Source organism: Mesoplodon densirostris, chromosome 19 (assembly GCF_025265405.1).
Source record: "Mesoplodon densirostris isolate mMesDen1 chromosome 19, mMesDen1 primary haplotype, whole genome shotgun sequence".
NCBI classification, from domain to species: domain Eukaryota; kingdom Metazoa; phylum Chordata; class Mammalia; order Artiodactyla; family Ziphiidae; genus Mesoplodon; species Mesoplodon densirostris.
This window is the reverse complement of record NC_082679.1, coordinates 2,211,190-2,230,340: the sequence shown is the minus strand read 5'-3', so window position 1 is coordinate 2,230,340 and position 19,151 is coordinate 2,211,190. Positions and strand designations below refer to the sequence as shown.

Here is a 19,151-nt window from a genome sequence, read left to right as displayed (position 1 = left end):
CCAGACTCATGGGAGCCAGTTCCTTGAAAGGAGTCCCTTAAAAAACTCCAAAACAAGAAACTAACACAACATTGTAAAGCAACTATACTCTAATAAAAATTAATTTTAAAAAAAGAGAATACTAATATTTAATTTCTAAAAACCCTCCAAAACATATCTGTCTACCTATTTTTCTATCTCTCTATCAATATAGATATAGACAGCTATAGCTATAAATCTGTGTATGTATATACATATATGTACACATTTATCTATCTACCTATTTACCTATCTTTCTATCAATATAGATATAGATAGCTATAGCTATCAATCTCACCTATCTATTTATATAGTACTAGTTTACCCTTTATTAGGGTGTAGTATTATGTAGCCACTTATTAGGGCTGCCATAATGAAGTACCACAGGCTGGGAGGCTTAAACAACAGAAATGTATTTTCTCCCAGTTGTGGAAGCTGGAGTTTCAAGATGAAGGTGTGGGCAGGTCCTGTTCCTCTTGAGGCCTCTCTCCTTGGCTCGGAGATAATGATCTTCCCGCTGTGTCCTCACATGGTCATCCCTCTGTGTGTGTCTGTGTCATAATCTGCTCCTCTTATAAGGACACCAGTCAGATTGCATGAGGGCCCAACCGTATGACTTCATTTAACTTTTAATCACCTCTTGGAAGGCCCCGTCTCCAAACACAGTCACCTTCGGAGGTCCTGGGTGTTAGGACTTCAATGTATGATTTGGGGTGAGGGACACAGCTCAGCCCAGGACACCAGTGGTTCTGTTTCTCCGGTAGAACTCTGACTGATACTGGACTATACACCATTTCTGCTTTAGGGAACTGGGCTGGCAGCCTCCCCCTCTGAGAAAGGGAAGGATTTGGAAGTATAAAGGGTAGAGACCTCCTAGGAAGAGGAAAGAGCTTGGTCTGCCTCTGTGATGGGAAAATGTTTTTCTAACATTTTACTCTTTCAAAAAAAAAAAAAAAAAAAAACCGAATGCCCAACCTCCATTCAGATCTGTCTCTGTGTGCCTCATTAATTCCCTAGAAAGAACTTCTGCAAGTCCAATTACTGGGTCAAAGGGGATGCAAGGTCCTCGTGATTTGCTTGTATTCCTGAATTTTATTCCCAGCTGGGTGGCTCAGCCATAATCCCTGTTTATTTGTTGTTTTGTGTTTCTGTTTAGTCATGTTCCGTGCACAGATGGGCATAGTATTTTGCTTGAAATTGAGGCTATTGGGACTTTCCTGGCAGTCCAGTGGTTAAGAGTCCGAGCTCCCAATGCAAGGGGCATGGGTTTGATCCCTGGTAGGGGAACTAAGATCCCGCATGCCGCACAGCACAGCCAAAAAAAAAATAGAAATTGAGGCTATCTATAGTTTCGCAGTTTATCATCCGTTTTTTTTCACTGATGAGGATGTCTGCATGCTGTGAAATATTTCTTCAGGATTTTGATGGCATTTTCAGAAGGAAAGGGATTCGTTATTTTCTCTTGATCACCACAGTGCTAAGTCCTCATGTGTTATGCCGTTCTTGTATGTTAAGGTCATGTTTCTAATTATTCCATCTCACCAACATGCTGTGACCATCCCCTTCTGTCTACATCTTTGTGCACTTGGGCTGCTGTAATGAAGAATCAATCCTTTGAACTGGATTAGTGGGAAGACCAAACCAGACGTATTATGGCCTTGATGTGTACAATACTGACGAACCATCTGTCAGAAAGGTCACTCTCTGGCTGATCGGTGGAGGAGGGAGTGTGGAGGCCGGGGAACAGAGAAATGCTGCATGATTCACCCGGGGCGGGAGGAGGGAGAGGCTGTGACAGCCACCCAGGAGTCTGGCCATGGACGCTCGGGCCAGCATGGTGGCAGGGATGTGGTCAGGAGAGCAGAGAGGGGGCTGACATGGAAAGCGAAAATGGAGGGACTTCCCTGGTGGTCCAGTGGTTAAGACTCCGCACTTTCGATCCCTGGTCAGGGAACTAAGATCCCACATGCCGCTCTATGCAGCCATAAAAACAAAAAAAAGTGGGAATGGAAAATGGGAATCATGCAGTGAGGGGAGATCGTTACCCCTGGGGAGAAGGTTTTAGAGTGTCCAGGGACCAGATGAAACCTCACACAGCAATCTTGGAATGGTCCCTGATCTGTGAGATTAATTCCTGGCTGTAGTGCCAAATATATATATATATTTCTATTTCTATTTCTATGTTTGGGTTTTAGGGGTTTTTGTTTTTGTTTTTGTTTTTTTTTGCGGTACGCGGGCCTCTCACTGTTGTGGCCTCTCCTGTTGCGGAGGACAGGCTCCGCAGCCATGGCTCACAGGCCTAGCCGCCCCGCGGCATGTGGGGTCTTCCCGGAACGGGGCACGAACCCGTGTCCCCTGCATCGGCAGGCGGACTCTCAACCACTGTGCCACCAGGGAAGCCCTTATTTATTTATTTATTTATTTATTTTTGTTTTGCTTTTGTTTTTTGGGGGGGTTTGGCCGCGCCACGCAGCATGTGAGATCTTAGTTCCCCAACCAGAGATCGAACCCACGGCCCCTGCAGTGGAAGTGCAGAGTCTTAACCACTGGACCTCCAGGGAAGTCCTCTATTTCTATTTCTTTATAAACATATATCTCTTATACATATATATTTCTATATAAACACATATATCTTATATATAAAAAATATATAAATATACATATGACATATATATATATATATTTTTTTCTCATCTATATAAGGAAGGAGAGAATTTCTTTCCCCAAAGAAGCACACTGTAGATGCTACTCCAGAGATATCCATTTCTAAAGCACACATAGTTTTTTTTTTTTTTTTTGATAGTCACTCCTCTTGTAACTGTTCCAAAGTTTTAATCATAGAGAAAAGGAAAGAACACTTCCGTGAAGAGCAAGATATCCACCATGCGTTCAGTAATTGCTTCACTTGTCATGTTCGTCTGCCTGTCTGTTTATGTCTCATTTGCAGGGGGCTGGGGGGGACAGATCTATTTTCAAGTAAATTTCAGACTTCCAGGCCCTTTATCCCTGGGCACGTCAGCATGCACCCTCAGATAACAGGAACCATCTCTTATATAAATACAATGCCATTAGCTCCACTAAACAAAATTAACAACATCCCTCTATGCAAACACAGGTTATATATCAACCAGCTCTTTGGGAGATAGGAGGCTTAAATCCTGTGTTTACCAAGTTTTTCTCAATTTGTAGGAAAGGCTGATAATCCTATATGCACAAATCTAAGTAAATATATGGGTGTTTTATCCTGAAGGGCTGTCACAGATCTGGTACACAGTAAATGCTCAATAAATAAATAAATACTACCTGGATTCTGCAGTGCATCCCAAGCACGCTCAAGCAACGTGAAGCGTGTCCATCTGTTAATTTGTGCCCTGACACAGCATACATATCAGCACATATGCACCGCCACATCTCCACACACACACACATTCGTGGGCATGGCAGCGCCTGGTGTTTTAGGGTTTAGAACTCTTTGTGAACAAGCCTGCCAGAGAAATCCTGCTAACCTTCTCCCAGCAAGCCTGCCTCCCGGTGGCCCCTCCTCTAGGAAAATTCTGAAGCTCTCACTTGCTGTAGGCCTCCCTATGGGGTTGGGGCTCATCCTAAAAGCACCAGCAGCACGACTCAGAGAGGGGCCAGGACGTTTGTTTGTTTGTTTGTTTGTTTGCGGTACGCGGGCCTCTCACTGTTGTGGCCTCTCCCATTGCGGAGCACAGGCTCTGGATGCGCAGGCCCAGCGGCCATGGCTCACGGGCCCAGCCGCTCCGCAGCATGTGGGATTTTTCCGGACCAGGGCACAAACCCACGTCCCCTGCATCGGCAGGTGGACTCTCAACCACTGCGCCACCAGGGAAGCCCCCAGGCCATTCTTAACTTGGGGAAGGAAGTAGGACCACAAGGAGGTTATTGCAGGAGATGAGAAAGAGATGGTCAGCAAGGACACACGGAGTGTTCTGCAGGCAGACACGGCGAGACATAGGGATTGACAGGGTTCCCATGTCTGGGAAGGAGGCCGCCAAGCCCTCATGCTCCGAACGAGAGACAGGGGACTTCCCTGGTGGTCCAGTGGCTAAGACTCCACATTCCCAATGCAGGGCGCACGGGTTCAATCCCTGGTCAGGGAACTAGATCCTGCATGCCGCAACAAAGATCCCAAGAGCCACAACAAAGACCCGTTGCAGCCAAATAAATAAATAAATATTTTTTAAAAAGAAGAAGAATGAGAGACAGAATATATAGAGGTGTTCATGGTTCTCACAGGTCCTGCGTGTGAGATAAGAATTACAAATACTTGTAATCGAAGGGGCCGGGACCTGTTGGTAGGAAGAAAAGACTCATATGGCCTGAGCACCTCCCTCACACTGCCCTCACCAGATGGTCTTCTTTCCACCCTCATCAGCACCCCCAGCATCTCTTCTGTGGACAAGACCCACATCCCCACTGTTCTCCCAGTCTCCACGCTTCTCATCCTCATCTGTACTTAGGCTGATCTTTTGCCTACTGGGTGTCCCTGAGCCATGCCAGGCCCTGCAAGATAAGTGAGCCAGCCCAGCTCTGCGGTGATCCACTGTCTTAAAATACAGATTTATTATTATTCAGGTATGGCCAAGCCAGCAGACCAGGAGACGACTGCCATCGAAAAGATAACTAGGGACTTCCCTGGTGGTCTAGTGGTTAGGACACGGCGCTTTCACTGCCGTGGCCCCAGGTTCAATCCCTGGTTGGGGAACTAAGATCCTGAAAGCTTCGCAGTGTGGGAAAAAAAAAAAAAAAATATATATATATATATATATATATATATATATATATAAAATTATCTGTTACTCACAATTCCCAAGAGGAGGGGGCACAGCCCACACACGACACAGGGCCACACGGGAAGCACCAGGGTCCAGCAGGAGGCAGAGGGAGTGAGGGGCGATGGTGGGCAAAGCCTGGAGTGTGGCTTCATGGGGAGGAATGGACAAGGCAGGGTGAGATGACTCCGGATGGGCTGGTTTGCATCATTTCGGCAGGTTCTGGAGCGTAGGGCCTGCTCCTGGTTGTCGGGTACATGCCCTGGGGAGATGGAGCAGGTGGATGGTGGCTGGAGTGTGTGAGCCTGACAGGAGGTGGTGGGTGAGGGCTCTGGGTGGGTCGCTTTGCATATAAAAGGCACACTGCCAGGCCAGTAGTTTGCACTCTCTAGGAACTGGCCAACCTTAACAGAGTCCATCTATTCGGGGTCAGAAGGACCCCAAGATGCCCAAGCATCAGAATGTAGAAAGAAGAGGCACGGTTAGTACACCCGGGAGAGGGCCGAGGCAGCCCCAGGGCCCTCCGTCCTCCTACTGGGTGGTGAGGGTTGGGGGTCAGGGATGGACGGAGCTGAGAGTGAGGCAGGATGCTGCCCGGTGAGGCTTGGTCCCACCAGCCTCCTCTTTCCTTCTCAGCTCTGCCTAATCCAAAGCAGAGCTTCTCAAATTTCAAGGTGCATTCAAATCCCTGGGGGGAGCTGATTGAGTAAGTCTTGGATGGGTGCCCATGATTATGCATTTCTAACAAGTTCCTGGGGGTTAAGAGTGCTTGACCTTACTTTGAAAACAAACTTAGGGTTACCAAAGGGGAAACGTGGGTGGGGTGGGAGCGATAAATTAGGAGCTTGGGATGAACATACACACACTACTATATAGAAAATAGATAGCACAGGGAACTCTACTCAGTGCTCTCTAATGACCTATACGGGAGAAGAATCTGAAAAAGAATATATACATATATATATATATATATATATATATATATATATATATATATATATATATATATATATATATATATATATATATATATATATATATATATATATATATATATAACTGAATCACTTTGCTGTACACCTGAAACTAACACAACATTGTACACCAACTATACTCCAATATAAAATAAAAAATTAAGTTAAAAAAAAGTGCTTAGGGACTTCCCGGGGGTCCAGTGGTTAAGACTCTGCACTTTCACCGTGGAGAGCCCCGGTTTGACACCTGGTTGGGGAACTATGATCCCACAAGCCACGCGGCATAGCCAATAAATAAATAAATAAACAAAAAAACATTAAAAAAGAAAAAACAAAAACGTGCTCAACCTTACTGGTTGGCTGGGGCCCTCAGTCTTGGCTGGATCCCAGGGAACCCATTGGCCCCAGGCAAAGTGGGGTGGTTGGTCGCCTCACCAGTGATGGCAATGGCCCAGTGGCACTGGTACCTGGGCCCTTGTTTGAGCAGCAAAATCCTGTCTGAACTCGCCTTTCTTCCCAAGACAGTTGCTCAGAGATGACGGGGAGGCGACATTCTCCACTCGCTCTCAGCCCAGTTCTCTCTGGGTTGACCTTTCCTCCCGGTGGGCACTGCATCTTCTCCTCCTAGAGTGTGGACACACTTGGGTTTTATCCTGATGGATAGTTCCTACCCATCTAGACACATTTCAGCGTGACCCATCTCAGGGTCAGGACTCACCATCTGTAAACATGTAGAGTCATTTGCTGTTTTCCAACTGCCCCAAGGCACAGTCTTCGGCTGCTTTCGGTCCACACCCTGTACAACAGCTAACCATTAACCACCTGAATCCTCTTTTCTATTCGTGCTGAGCCCCAAATTCTTCTGCAGCCACCAGAGCCCGGAACCGTCTGCTCACCACAAGGCAAACAGGGAGAATATTTTAAAAAGCGTGTGGTATGAAACAGCTCCCTAAGGAACAGGGCAACAACCAGTACACATAAAAGAAGAGATGGGTAAATATGACTCTGTATATATTGAACAAACACGTAGGTAACTGGGGAGAACATACTACACACAAAAATAATTGAACAGAGAAGCTGCCAGAAACAGATGCAACATAGTCAAAAATTATGCGATGAATATACAAAGACTACAGACAGGTCCAGAAGACAAAAATGAAGACCAAAAGAGGTTGGGAACAGTCAAATTCCCTGGCAGTCCAATGGTTAGGACTCCGTACTCTCATTGCTGAGGCCCCAGGTTCGATCCCTGGTTGGGGAACTAAAATCCCACAAGCTGCACGGAGCAAAAAAGAAAAAAGAAAAAAAAGAGGTTAGGAAGAAGCTGCTTAGTACAAGAGAAAATTCAGATTATGAAGAACTGTGAAAAGATATTCCACTTAAAGTCTGACAAAAAATCAAAACATGTCACTTTCCACAATTCAGACAGAAACAGATGGAAAAAAATTAGTATGTGGGGAGAGTAAGGGCATGGCATGGGGAAACAGGCTGGTGTGAAAGTGTAGGTTGGTGCTACATTTCTGATCCATATTTTAGCAATAAGATTGAATGCACTTTCATATATCCAGAGAAAACTGTAATTCAAAAAGATGCACGCACCCCAATGTTCATTGCAGCACTATTTACAATAGCCAGGATGTGGAAACAACCTAAATGTCCATCAACAGAGGAATGGATAAGAAGAAGTGGTGGGACTTCCCTGGTGGCGCAGTGGTTAAGAATCCTCCTGCCGATGCATGGGACCTGGGTTCAAGCCCTGGTCTGGGAAGATCCCACATGCTGCAGAGCAACTAAGCCCGTGAGCCACAACTACTGGAGCCCACGTACCTAGAGCTCATGCTCCACAGCAAGAGAAGCCACCGCAATGAGAAGCCCGCACACTGCAACGAAGACCCCACGCAGCCATAAATAAATAAATAAATAAGTTTTTTAAAATGGTACATATATATACAGTGGAATATTACTCAGCCATAAAGAATGAAATAATGCCATCTGCAGCAACATGAATGGACCTAGAGGATATTATCCTTAGTGAAATAAGTCCGACAGAGAAAAACAAATACCACATGATATCACTTATATGTGGAATCTAAAAATATGACACAAATGAACCTATCTATGAAACAGAAACGGACTCACAGACTTAGAGATCAGACTTGTGGTTGCCAAGGGGGAGTGGGGAGGGGGAGGGAAGGATTGGGAGTTTGGGATTAGCAGATGCAAATTATTTTATAGAGAATGGATAAACTACAAGGTCCTACTGTATAGCTCAGGGACCTATATTCAATACCTTGTGATAAACCATAATAGAAAAGAATATGAAAAAGAATATATATATATATGTATGTATGTATATCTGAGTCACTTTGCTGTACAGCAGAAATTAACACAACATTGTAAATCAACTATCCTTCAATAAAATAAATTTTTAAAAAATGTTTAAACACCCTCTGATGGAGCAATTCCCCATCTTGGAACTGGGTCTTCATCAAAACTGAAAAAGAATACACCAGCAGGGTCTGCTCCAGCAGAACAAACCCAGGCAAGGTCCCTTCCCACAAAGAATTTCAGTTAAGTAGGAGAAGAGATAGAAAAAAGTACAAAAGAGGTAGAACAGCAGTTTGTCAGTGTCTGGAAAAGCTGGAAATGTGCTTTCTCTGTAGCCATTTGTTCTCTGGGGGGGTGATTTTTGCCTCTTCCACCCAAGGGGGTATTCAGCAAGGCTTAGAGACATTTTTGATTGTCACAACCGGGGGGAAGGGGTGCTATGGTATACAGTGAATAGAGACCAGGGATGCTGCTAAACATACTACAATACACAGGGCAGCCTCCCACGACCCCCCAGAAAAAGAGTAACTTGCCCAAAATGTAAACTGTGTTGAGGTTGAGGAAGCCACTGTATAGCCCAGCCATTCAGCTTCTGGATAGATGCTCCAGGGAGGGGGGGGACTTGCCCCTGTCCCCCGCCTCAAGTACAAGAGTATACTCATTGCAATATTTATTCAGTGCTATTTGTGTACAAAGCACTGTCCTAGGGAGGGGGCTATTTATAGTCTTTGTAGTGAAATTTAATGTCTACCGATAGGAGTATGGATCAATAAATTGTGGTTCATCCCTACAGCAAAATACGATGTAGCAGCTTAAAGAATGAGGTAGTGTATCCATCTAGATATTGAAACATCTCAGCCGGCGAAAGCAAGTTGCACTAGTCGGACAGCCCACCCTTCAGCCAGCCACACCCTGTGGGATCTAGTTCCCTGACCAGGGCTCGAACCCATGCCCCCTGCATTGGGGAGAGCAGAGTCTTAACCACTGGACCACCAGGGAAGTCGCCAAGGGTTTACAGCTTTGAGTTAGTATTTTGAGTTCCCATCACCATTCAGTGAACAAAAACCACAGGGCAATCACACATAGACACACAGATTTCTACCCTGCAGAGGGGAGACAACTTTCCCCAGACATCTGTGGACTCAGGTAGGAGCAGGAGGGGCACATCATTCATTCTTTTGACAAACATTTATTATGCACCTAAGGTATGCTCGCCTGGCATTTTGAACACCCCCACCATCACCACCACACACACACTGTGACATCAGAACCTGGAAAATTCCAGTCTCGGTGGTGGTGCAGTCCCCAGCCCCCTCCTTCCCCTGTTCCAGCTGCGGTTCCCATGGCAACAGCCTGAGCCTGCCTCCTTCTCCAACAGGTAATTGCTCTCGAAGGGAAGGGGCAGCTTGGGGAATGGGAAGGCTCAACCCGCAGGCCTCCTGCAGTGGCCTGTGCAGGACCTCTGTGCCCCTTAAAATACACCCTTGAATGGGAGCTTTGCAAAAAGATCACCAATTTGCCTGTGAGGGCCTGCCCATGGACCCGGTGAGAAATCACACACGTCGTTTAAGCACCAGTGACATCAGCTATCGTTTCTTCTTTGCTTATTTATGTATTCATTTATTCAACAAATATGGATCAACTGTTCTGGGAGCTGGTGGGATGAGAAAAAAACAAACAAACAAACACTGGGAAAGGCACGCTCTTTGGTCTGAGAGCCGAGCTACCAGCGATATTCGTTCCTTCAAACAAGACTTTTTTAGGTTCATTTAGCAAAAGTTTATGGAAGGACCACCGCATGCCAGGGGTCATGGGAGGCGTAGGGAATACATCATAAAGAAAGAACGTCAAAATCCCTGCCCAGAATGCCCGGCACTTAGTAGGACCTTCAAACATTTTTAGAATATGAATAAATGAACAAATGAATGGATTCTGTTCAGCTCAAAAATTGGATTCTGGTGCCTTTATTCATTTAACACGATGGCATAGCATTAAATTTACTTTCTTGGATGGAGGGGCAGTTGGTTGGATGCTGAATACCCTAGAATTTGTCTGAGTAGGAAGCAGGAGGACAACATTTGGGCAGGGAGAGAGCTGGTGGCCTTCAATTTTCTTCTCACCAGCAGAAAGCTTGAGTGAATATTTTCTTATAATTTGAGTGGAGAAAAGGCTCGGTAAACACAATGCTAGAGCTTACAACCACAGAAAGAAAAAGATAAATTAATCTGACTCCATAAGAGCTGAAAAAGTAGGTACAGAAGAAATCAAAAATAATATAAGCCAAAATAAAGTGACAAAGTGGGTAAAACTACTTGCAACCCAATGAGAATCAAAGAAATTACATCTTTCACGTGTCAATTGTATTTACAAGAAATGAATTAAAAACATGGGAGAAAATGAACTTCAAAATACAGGATTTCAAAATGGCCAGAAAGGCTTTAAAGGAGAAAATTGAAATGTTAAAAAAAAAATGACAAAATGACATTCCAATCTTTGTACTCCAAGAAAAAAAACAAAAAAGGACATGAAAACCAAAGTGGCAAATCCTTTTTCCATTTGTAAGGTGGACGAAGATGACAATATAGACAAGGAGAATTGGTGATTGTATGAAAAATGGATGCCTTCCCAGGCTAGTGGGGAGAATGCAATTTGTTATAAACTTTCTGGCAAGTTCTTTTGGCAGAAGGCATCCAGGTTTAGTATGTGCATGCCCTTTGACCCAGCAAATCCACCCCTGGGAATCTCCACCCTGCAGACACTCACAAAAGTACACACACACCCACACGGTGCTCAGGGCAGTTTTGCTGGGGGAGTGGCTGATGGAAAAGTCATAATATGTGTGGCATGTAAAAAGTGCCATAACAGCAGAATCTTAGAGCCCAGAGACAAATTTTTTTGCGTGATGAAGAAACTGTGTTTTGAAGGCTATTGAATGTTACCGTTCTATGTTACGTAAATAAGAGCTGGATTAAATACCTGTATATGCATCATTATCTAAATGTGAGCCAATATAACCCACTCGCCCACATATTCACCTCCTAGAAACATCTCTTGAATACCTGTGGTGTGCCAGACACTCCATCAGGGAATAATGGACAGCAGAAAATGTGACTATTGTCAGAAAGTTTGGGATTAGCAGGTGCAAACTATTACACATAGAATGAATAAACAATAAGGTCCTACTGTATAGCACAGGAACTATAGTCAATTTCCTGGGATAAACCATCATGGAAAAGAATATGAAAAACAATGTATATATATGTATAACTGAATCCCTTTGCTGTACAGCAGAAGCTAACACAACACTGTAAATCAGCTATACTTCAATTAAAAAAATTTTTTTTCTACATAAGTCCAAGGCCATCTTGGAGAGCAGTTTGACAATATCTAGAAGAGCTGGTGATGTGCGTTCTCCTACCACTCAGAAAATCCACTTTGAGGTCTGTGCCCTAGAACTCTCACACGTGTGGAAGGAGACCAGTTCACTGTGACACTCGCTCATCTGACAAACGTTTATCGAGCAGAAACCATGTACCAGGCACTGCTGTGGGCCCTGGAGACTCCAGCGGGGCTTGTCATAGCGAGAGGAAAAAAGAAAAACCGAATACAACCTAAATGTCCACCAGCGGGAGAATGAGCGCATTAACTGAGGTCCGTTGACCCCACGGAGTATGATGAGCAGTTGAAAAGCAAGCAAGGGAAAATGGGCACACGCAGCTGAATGATTCGTTGACCGAAGACCCCCCAGCTGGTCTCTCTTCCTCCCTGTTCCACTTCTTTGCTGCCCTCACATTCTCCAAAATGTTTTCTCTCCTCTCTCTTTGTTTGCCGCTTTTAGCTGGCGTTATTTTGGATTTGAGGACAGGAGTCCTCTTGGAAGGTGGGCCGCACGTGTGTGGTTGTCCTCAGAACACAGGGCAATGAGGAGTAAATCCTGCTGGTTCTGACAGACTTGGGGAGGGCGTGCAGAGCCCATCACTGCCACAGCAGACTTTGAAGAAGCATGACACACGCACACACACACGCACACACTACTCTATATAAAACAGAGAACTAACCAGGACCTACTGTCTAGCACAGGGAACTCTGCTCAATCCTCTGTGATGTAACCTGACACCAATACAACAATGTAAATCAACGCTACTCCAATATAAAGTTTAAAAAAAGAAAAAGAAAAGAGAAGCACCTGCCTCGTGCTAGCCAGGCTTTTGGATGCCCACACCGGCTAACTTCAGAACTGGAAATTTCCAGCTGCGTCTCCCCGGCCCCCTCTCCTCTCTTCCACCGCCTGATCAGGCTACAGTGTCCATGGCAACGGCCTGAGCCTGCCTCTGCCCCACACATCAGGTGACAGCTCTTGAGGGAAAACAGATGACAAAGACGAAGCCCCGGTTGGGAGAGGGGGGTACGGGGCAGGGGAGGACTCACACCTGCAGCCCCTGCTCCCCTTCGCTGCCGGGTCAGGCCTGTCTTTTGTGTACGTTTACCCGCATCTTTAGACGGGGGTCACGGCAGAACAAAAGGAAGTTGGCTCTTTGGGTCTCTGCAGTCCTTATATGACTCACAAACCTCCTGCAAGCGCCGGGGATATTGTTCTTAGCTTTTCAACATTCAACATATTGGTCGAACCCCACTGTGGCGGCCGCTTTCCCTGAAGCCAGGGATGCAGTGGTAGGAAAAAACAAGCGGTGTCTGCCCAAGACCCTAATGTCTGAGGCACCCATTCATCCGACACATGCATTTAATCATCTGACAAATAGGTACCGAGGGCTCACTCTGTGCTGGGTAACAGACCAGGGGTGTGGATGCAACAGAAACAGTCAAACATCTCTTCCTTGGGATTGACAGGTACACACTACTATACATAAAATAGATAATGAATAAGGACCTACTGTACAGCACAGGGAACTCTCCTCAATACTCTGTAATGACCTATGCGGGACAAGAATCTAATAAAGAGTGGCTATAGGTATATGTGTAACTGACTCACTTTGCTGCACACCTGACACGAACACAACAGTGTAAAGCAACTCTGCTCCAATAAAATTTAATTTCCAAAAATAAAAATAAAATTAAAAACGCATTCAGTGCCTATTAACAACAACAGCAAACCTTTCTTGGAGCTTTTGTTGTAGTTGGGTTACAAGCGGTGAAGAGTTGAGCCCTTAAAATCACGTTGTGACGAGAGCACGAAGAAAACGTAAAGGGGCGGTTGGATAGGGTGTGATGAGAGCACGAAGAAAACGTAAAGGGGCGGTTGGGTAGGGTGTGACGAGAGCATGAAGAAAAAGTAAAGGGGTGGTTGGATAGGGTGTGACGAGAGCATGAAGAAAAAGTAAAGGGGTGGTTGGATAGGGTGTGACGAGCGCACGAAGAAAACGTAAAGGGGCGGTTGGGTAAGGAGTGATTGGGGGCCGCTGCTTTAGCAAGAGGACCCAAGAGGGGGTGGGAATTGAGCAGACGTATAAGCGAAGGGAGTGGACAAAGTATGAAGAAAGAGCAGCAAGAGCAGGAGCCTGGAGGCAGGGGCTTACAGGGACATCGCAGGGGAATCCAGGAGCCCCTGAGCAGTGCAAGTGAACAGAGCACGAGAGATGAAGACACGGGTGGAGCAAGCTCAGATCGACACAGAAAGCACTTTGGGTTGTTTTGGTTTGTTCTTCTTGAAAGTCCATTCATAAAACTTTGATTCCACTTACATTAACTTAATACATATGTTCTTACAATTTAGTCGGTACTGGAAATTTTATAAGAAATTAAGTAAACCTATCCTTCATCTCAACTTATTTCTCTATTTCTTTTTTTTTTTTTTTTTTTTTTGTGGTACGCAGGCCTCTCACTATTGTGGCCTCTCCCGTTGTGGAGCACAGACTCCAGACGCGCAGGCTCAGAGGCCATGGCTCACAGGCCCAGCCGCTCCGCGGCATGTGGGATCTTCCCGGACCGGGGCACGAACCCATGTCCCCTGCATCAGCAGGCGGACTCCCAACCACTGCGCCACCAGGGAACCCCTATTTCTCTATTTTTAAAAAAATTTTATTGGAGTAGAATTGATTTACACTGTTGTGTTAGTTTCTGCTGTACAGCAAAGTGAATCAGTGATACATATAAATATATCCATTCTTTTTCAGATTCTTTTCCCATATAGGTCATTACAGAGTATTGAGTAGAGTTCCCTGTGCCTAATAAGTAGGTCCTTATTAGTTATCTATTTTATATATAGTAGTGTGGGTATGTCAAGAGATGGAAAGCACTTTGGATTGTATGTTTTGATATAGACAATGTTATTTGCATCCATGGTGTCCATCCATGACTCAGAGATGGAGGTGTCCATCCATGACTCAGAGATGGAGGTGTCCATCCATGACTCAGAGATGGAGGCGTCCTCATGGCTCAGAGTCCACTGGGAGGGAGGGGAACCACACGGATGAGTGCACAGAGGAACTTCAGAAGGACGGACCGTTTACTCGGTGACCATTCTGTGCTGCATGGCCACAGCGCTGGATGCCAGACACCTGGAAGTGAACAGGACAAGAGCAAGACGGTGGTGTGGAGGGAATTCCCTGGAGGTCCAGTGGTCAGGACTCAGCGCTCTCACTTCCAGGGCCCTGGGTTCGATCCCTGGTCAAGGAAGATCCCGAAAGCTGCAGGGTGCACCCAAAAAAACCCCAAAGAATAACAAAAAACAAAGACAGTGACGTGGAGATGGCCACAGAGAGAGGCATCAGGGATGGATTTGGGATGGGACAGGACAAGTGCATCGTGTAGAGCTGTCTGCACCACAGTTGGGAAGGGACCAAAGGTGGTGACCATGATGGTAATAGTGGTAACAAAATACTTAACCCGATTGGCTGGCTGTGCTATGCTAGGCACCTGCTGTATGCCTTCCATTCACTCCCCTTAGCACTCCACAAATGTGAGTGGGACATTCCCTCCCAGGTGACAGATGAGGTCCCTGAGGCTCAGGGAGGAACACAGGAGGTCATCTGGCGTCTGGTCAAATATGGGGACGCTGGACTCAGATTTGCTTAGTGCTCATCCATCATGTCCTTCCTGTGTCATCACTGGAGCCTCCGTTTCCTCATCTGGTCAAGAGGGCCCTTGAAGCCATGGAAAACCCTTTGGGTTTTATTAATGAGCCACTGTAAGTATCAATATAGATAATATCATTGATCTATGTGAACAGGGGTTATAACAGAAACAGAGGCAACAGGAGCTCCTGACTCCCAGAGGGACCTGAGACTAAATTTCACGTGCGAGTTTATGGCTAGCATACAGGAAGCGCTCAGTACACGCAAGCTAGGTGTTTGCAGCAGGGGAAGTCAGAAGCTTTTACTTGCCTTGCTAAAGATTGGAAAGTGTGGTCACAGGGCTTCAGCGTATGGCTGGGCAAGCTGTTCACTGCACAAGGGGACAAGCGAGAGGTTTGGAATCCAAGCTGTGCCTCGTGGCACGAGGCTGCACCCTCCCAGAGAAGCAGCATTTTTGCTACTTCCCACAGAGACCAAGATCCGGGGGAGCCTCCCAGGAACTTGGGACAGCAGATCAAAGAGATGCCGGTGCTTGACAGCCAGCATTCTTGGCAGTGAGCAATAGAAACCACTATGATAGACTCCAGCTGTTCAGAGAGATGCTGAGGGGATAGCGGGTAGATCTTAGAGAAGCCAGGGAGGCTTTAGATTCCTAGGTGAGTTTCTGGAGCCAGACTCATCTTCAGAGACTGGCCGCAGGACTGGCCCAGGGAGGACACAGATGCCGCCGCTCCCGGACTCAGGAATTCACTGCTGCTTCTGCTGCCTCTGGGAATGAGCTCCCACGATCTAGAAGGCGTCCTCTGCTGTTCCACTAATGGGCATGCCTTTACAAGAAGGAGGAGGAGGAGAGAGAGAGAGAGAGAGAGAAAGAAAGAAAGGAAATATGGAGGTTCCTTAAAAAACTAAAAATAGAACTACCATATGACCCAGCAATACCACTACTGGACATATACCCTGAGAAAACCATAATTCAAAAAGACACATGTAGCACAATGTTCATTGCAGCTCTGTTTACAATAGCCCGGAGATGGAAGCAACCTAAGTGTCCACTGACAGGTGAATGGATAAAGAAGATGTGGCACATATATACAATGGAATATTACTCAGCCATAAAAAGAAACAAAATTGAGTTATTTGTAGTGAGGTGGATGGACCTAGAGTCTGTCATACAGAGTGAAGGAAGTCAGAAAGAGAAAAACAAATACCATATGCTAACACATATATATGGAATCTAAAAAAGAAAAAAAAAGGTTCTGAAGAACCTAGGGGCAGGACAGGAATAAAGACGCAGACATAGAGAATGGACTTGAGGACACAGGGAGGGGGAAGGGTAAGCTGGGGGATGAAGTGAGAGAGTGACATGGACTTATATACACTATCAAATGTAAAACAGCTAGCTAGTGGGAAGCAGCCACATAGCATAGGGAGATCAGCTCGGTGCTTTGTGACCACCTAAAGGGGTGGGATGAAGAGGGAGGGAGACACAAGAGGGAAGGGATGTGGGGATATATGTATATGCAGAGCTGATTCACTTGGCTATACAGCAGAAACTAACACACCATTGTAAAGCAATTATACTCCAATAAAGATGTTTAAACAAAATAAAAGAAAGGAAGGAAGACAAGCAGGGAGGGAAAGAAAGAGAGAGAGAGAGAAAAAGAAAGAAAGAAAGAAAGGAAGAAGGAAAGAAAGAAAGAAAGAAAATGAGAATGAAAGAAAGACCAGGGATTCATTTCACTATGTTTCTGTGGATGGATTTACAAATACATACACAAAAAGCAAGTTTACAAAATCGTAAAGATTTTCTCATTTATTATCTGCAAGTAGTATACATCTATATCCCAGTCATTATAATTATTCTTGTTGATCTTTTACGTTAATTCAACGTAATACCAAATTTTGGAAGTGGGCCATAAATGCTCAATGCCTGCAAGGTCCCAATAAAGTCACTGGGAACAGGAATTGAAACCATCAGAATATTAGAATCAAGATTTTTTTAACTCCAGGAAAGTAGAGAGAAACTCATTTGTAACTGGCTCCAGGGATGTAATCTATAGAACAGACAACTAGTCTTAAATATGTTTATGGTTTGGGAATGAATGTCTCCAGAATACTGGCTACGTTTTACTGTTTCCGAGAAAGCCGTTCCCTTCCTGAGTAAGAAGGCAATATATACAGAGCTTGGACTCCAGTCTGGCATTTAACTCATTAATCAAGGAAAATTCTGAGGTGGGTTGATTTAACTGGCACTCAGGCTGAATGCTGACATTCTCAGAGCTCCGTCCAAAGGGCCCTGGGTTTCCGGGAGAAACTTGTCTCCCATATGAACCGTCTTTTCAGTTTAATTCTGGCTCAGATTCCTCTATGAGCAACTGCAGCCAGGACCATGTGGAAGAACAGAGTTTTCTCTATGTGGGCATAGTGTGCTCCAATGGTCTCCTCTTTTCAGCTCCACATGAGACTGTGTAAATGTTCTTATCATCATGGACAGGGAAGGACTTGTTAACCAGTCACAAAAGCACACAAGCGTGAAAGAAGAGAGATACATAAATCTGACCACATAAAAACAATGAGATACCACCTCATACCCATTAGGAGGGTAACTCTTTCTTTTTTAAAAAATTTTTATTGGAGTATAGTTGATTTACAATGTTGTATTCATTTCAGGTGTACAGCAAAGTGAAACAGTTATACACATATCCACTCTTTTTTTTTCTTTAGATTCTTTTCCCATATAGGCCATTACAGAGTATTGAGTAGAGTTCCCTGTGCTACTCAGCCATAAAAAGAACAAAATAATGCCATTTGCAGCAACATCAATAGACCTAGAGATTGTCATACTGAGTGAAGTAAGTCAGACACAGAAAGACAAATATCAGGCGATATCACTTATATATGGAATCTTTAAAAAAAAGGGTACAAATGAACTTATTTACAAAACAGAAGTAGAGTCACAGATGTAGAAAACAAACTTATGGTTACCAGGGCATAAGGGGGAGGAGGGATAAATTGGGAGATTGGGACTGATATATACACACGACTATATGTTTCTTTAAAAAAATACAGAAAACACAGCTGGCCCTCTGTATCCGCAGGTTCGGCATCTGCAGATTTAACCAACCACAGATGGATTCAATCCCCAGTTGGTTAAATCCATGGATACCGGAGGGCCGTATGTAAGGGACTTTAGCATCCTCGGAGTTTGGTATTTGAGGAGGTCCTGGAACCAATGCCCCGCGGATACTGAGCGACCATGACAAGTATTGGAGAGGAAGTGGAGAGATTGGAACCCTTGCACAATTTTGGTGGAGATGTAAAATTGTGCAGCCACTATGGAAAACAGTACGGAGATTCCTCAAAAAAAATTACAGACAATAACTATATGATCCCAGAATTCCACCACTGGGTATATACCCAAAAGAATTGAAAGCAGGGTCTTAAAGAGATATTTGTACACCCGTGTTTATAGCAGCATTATTCACAGTAGCCAAAAGGTAAAAGCAACCCAAGTGTCCATCAGTGGATGAATAGATGAACAAAATGTGGTCCATCCGTATGGTGGAATATTATTCAGCCTTAAAACGGAAAGAAATTCTGACACAGACTGCAACATGGATGAACCTTGAGGACATTATGCTCAGTGAAATAAGCCAGCTGAAAAAAGACAAATCCTGTATGATTCCAATTATATGAGGTACCTAGAATAATCAAATTCATAAAGACAGAAAATAGGATGGTGATTTCAAGGGGTTGAGGAAGGAAAGAATGGAGAGTTAGTGTGTAATGGGGACAGAGTTTCAGTTTTGCAAGATGAAAACAGCTCTGGAGATGGACGGTGGTGATGATTCCACAACGTTATGAGTGTATTCAATACCACTGAACTGTATGCTTCAAAATGATTAACATGGTCAATTTTATGTTATGTGTATTTGGGCACAATTAAAAAATTTTTTTAAATAGTGTGTATGGCTATGTACAAAGGAACACCACAGTTAACAAAG

General features: G+C 44.8%; 1 non-coding gene across 1 annotated transcript; it reads left to right on the top strand.

Moving 5' to 3' along the window:
• The first annotated feature begins 4,674 nt into the window (after positions 1-4,674).
• On the top strand, positions 4,675-4,747 carry TRNAE-UUC (transfer RNA glutamic acid (anticodon UUC)). Its single transcript has one exon. It is a non-coding gene; the product is annotated as a tRNA-Glu (tRNA).
• Positions 4,748-19,151: the final 14,404 nt, after the last annotated feature.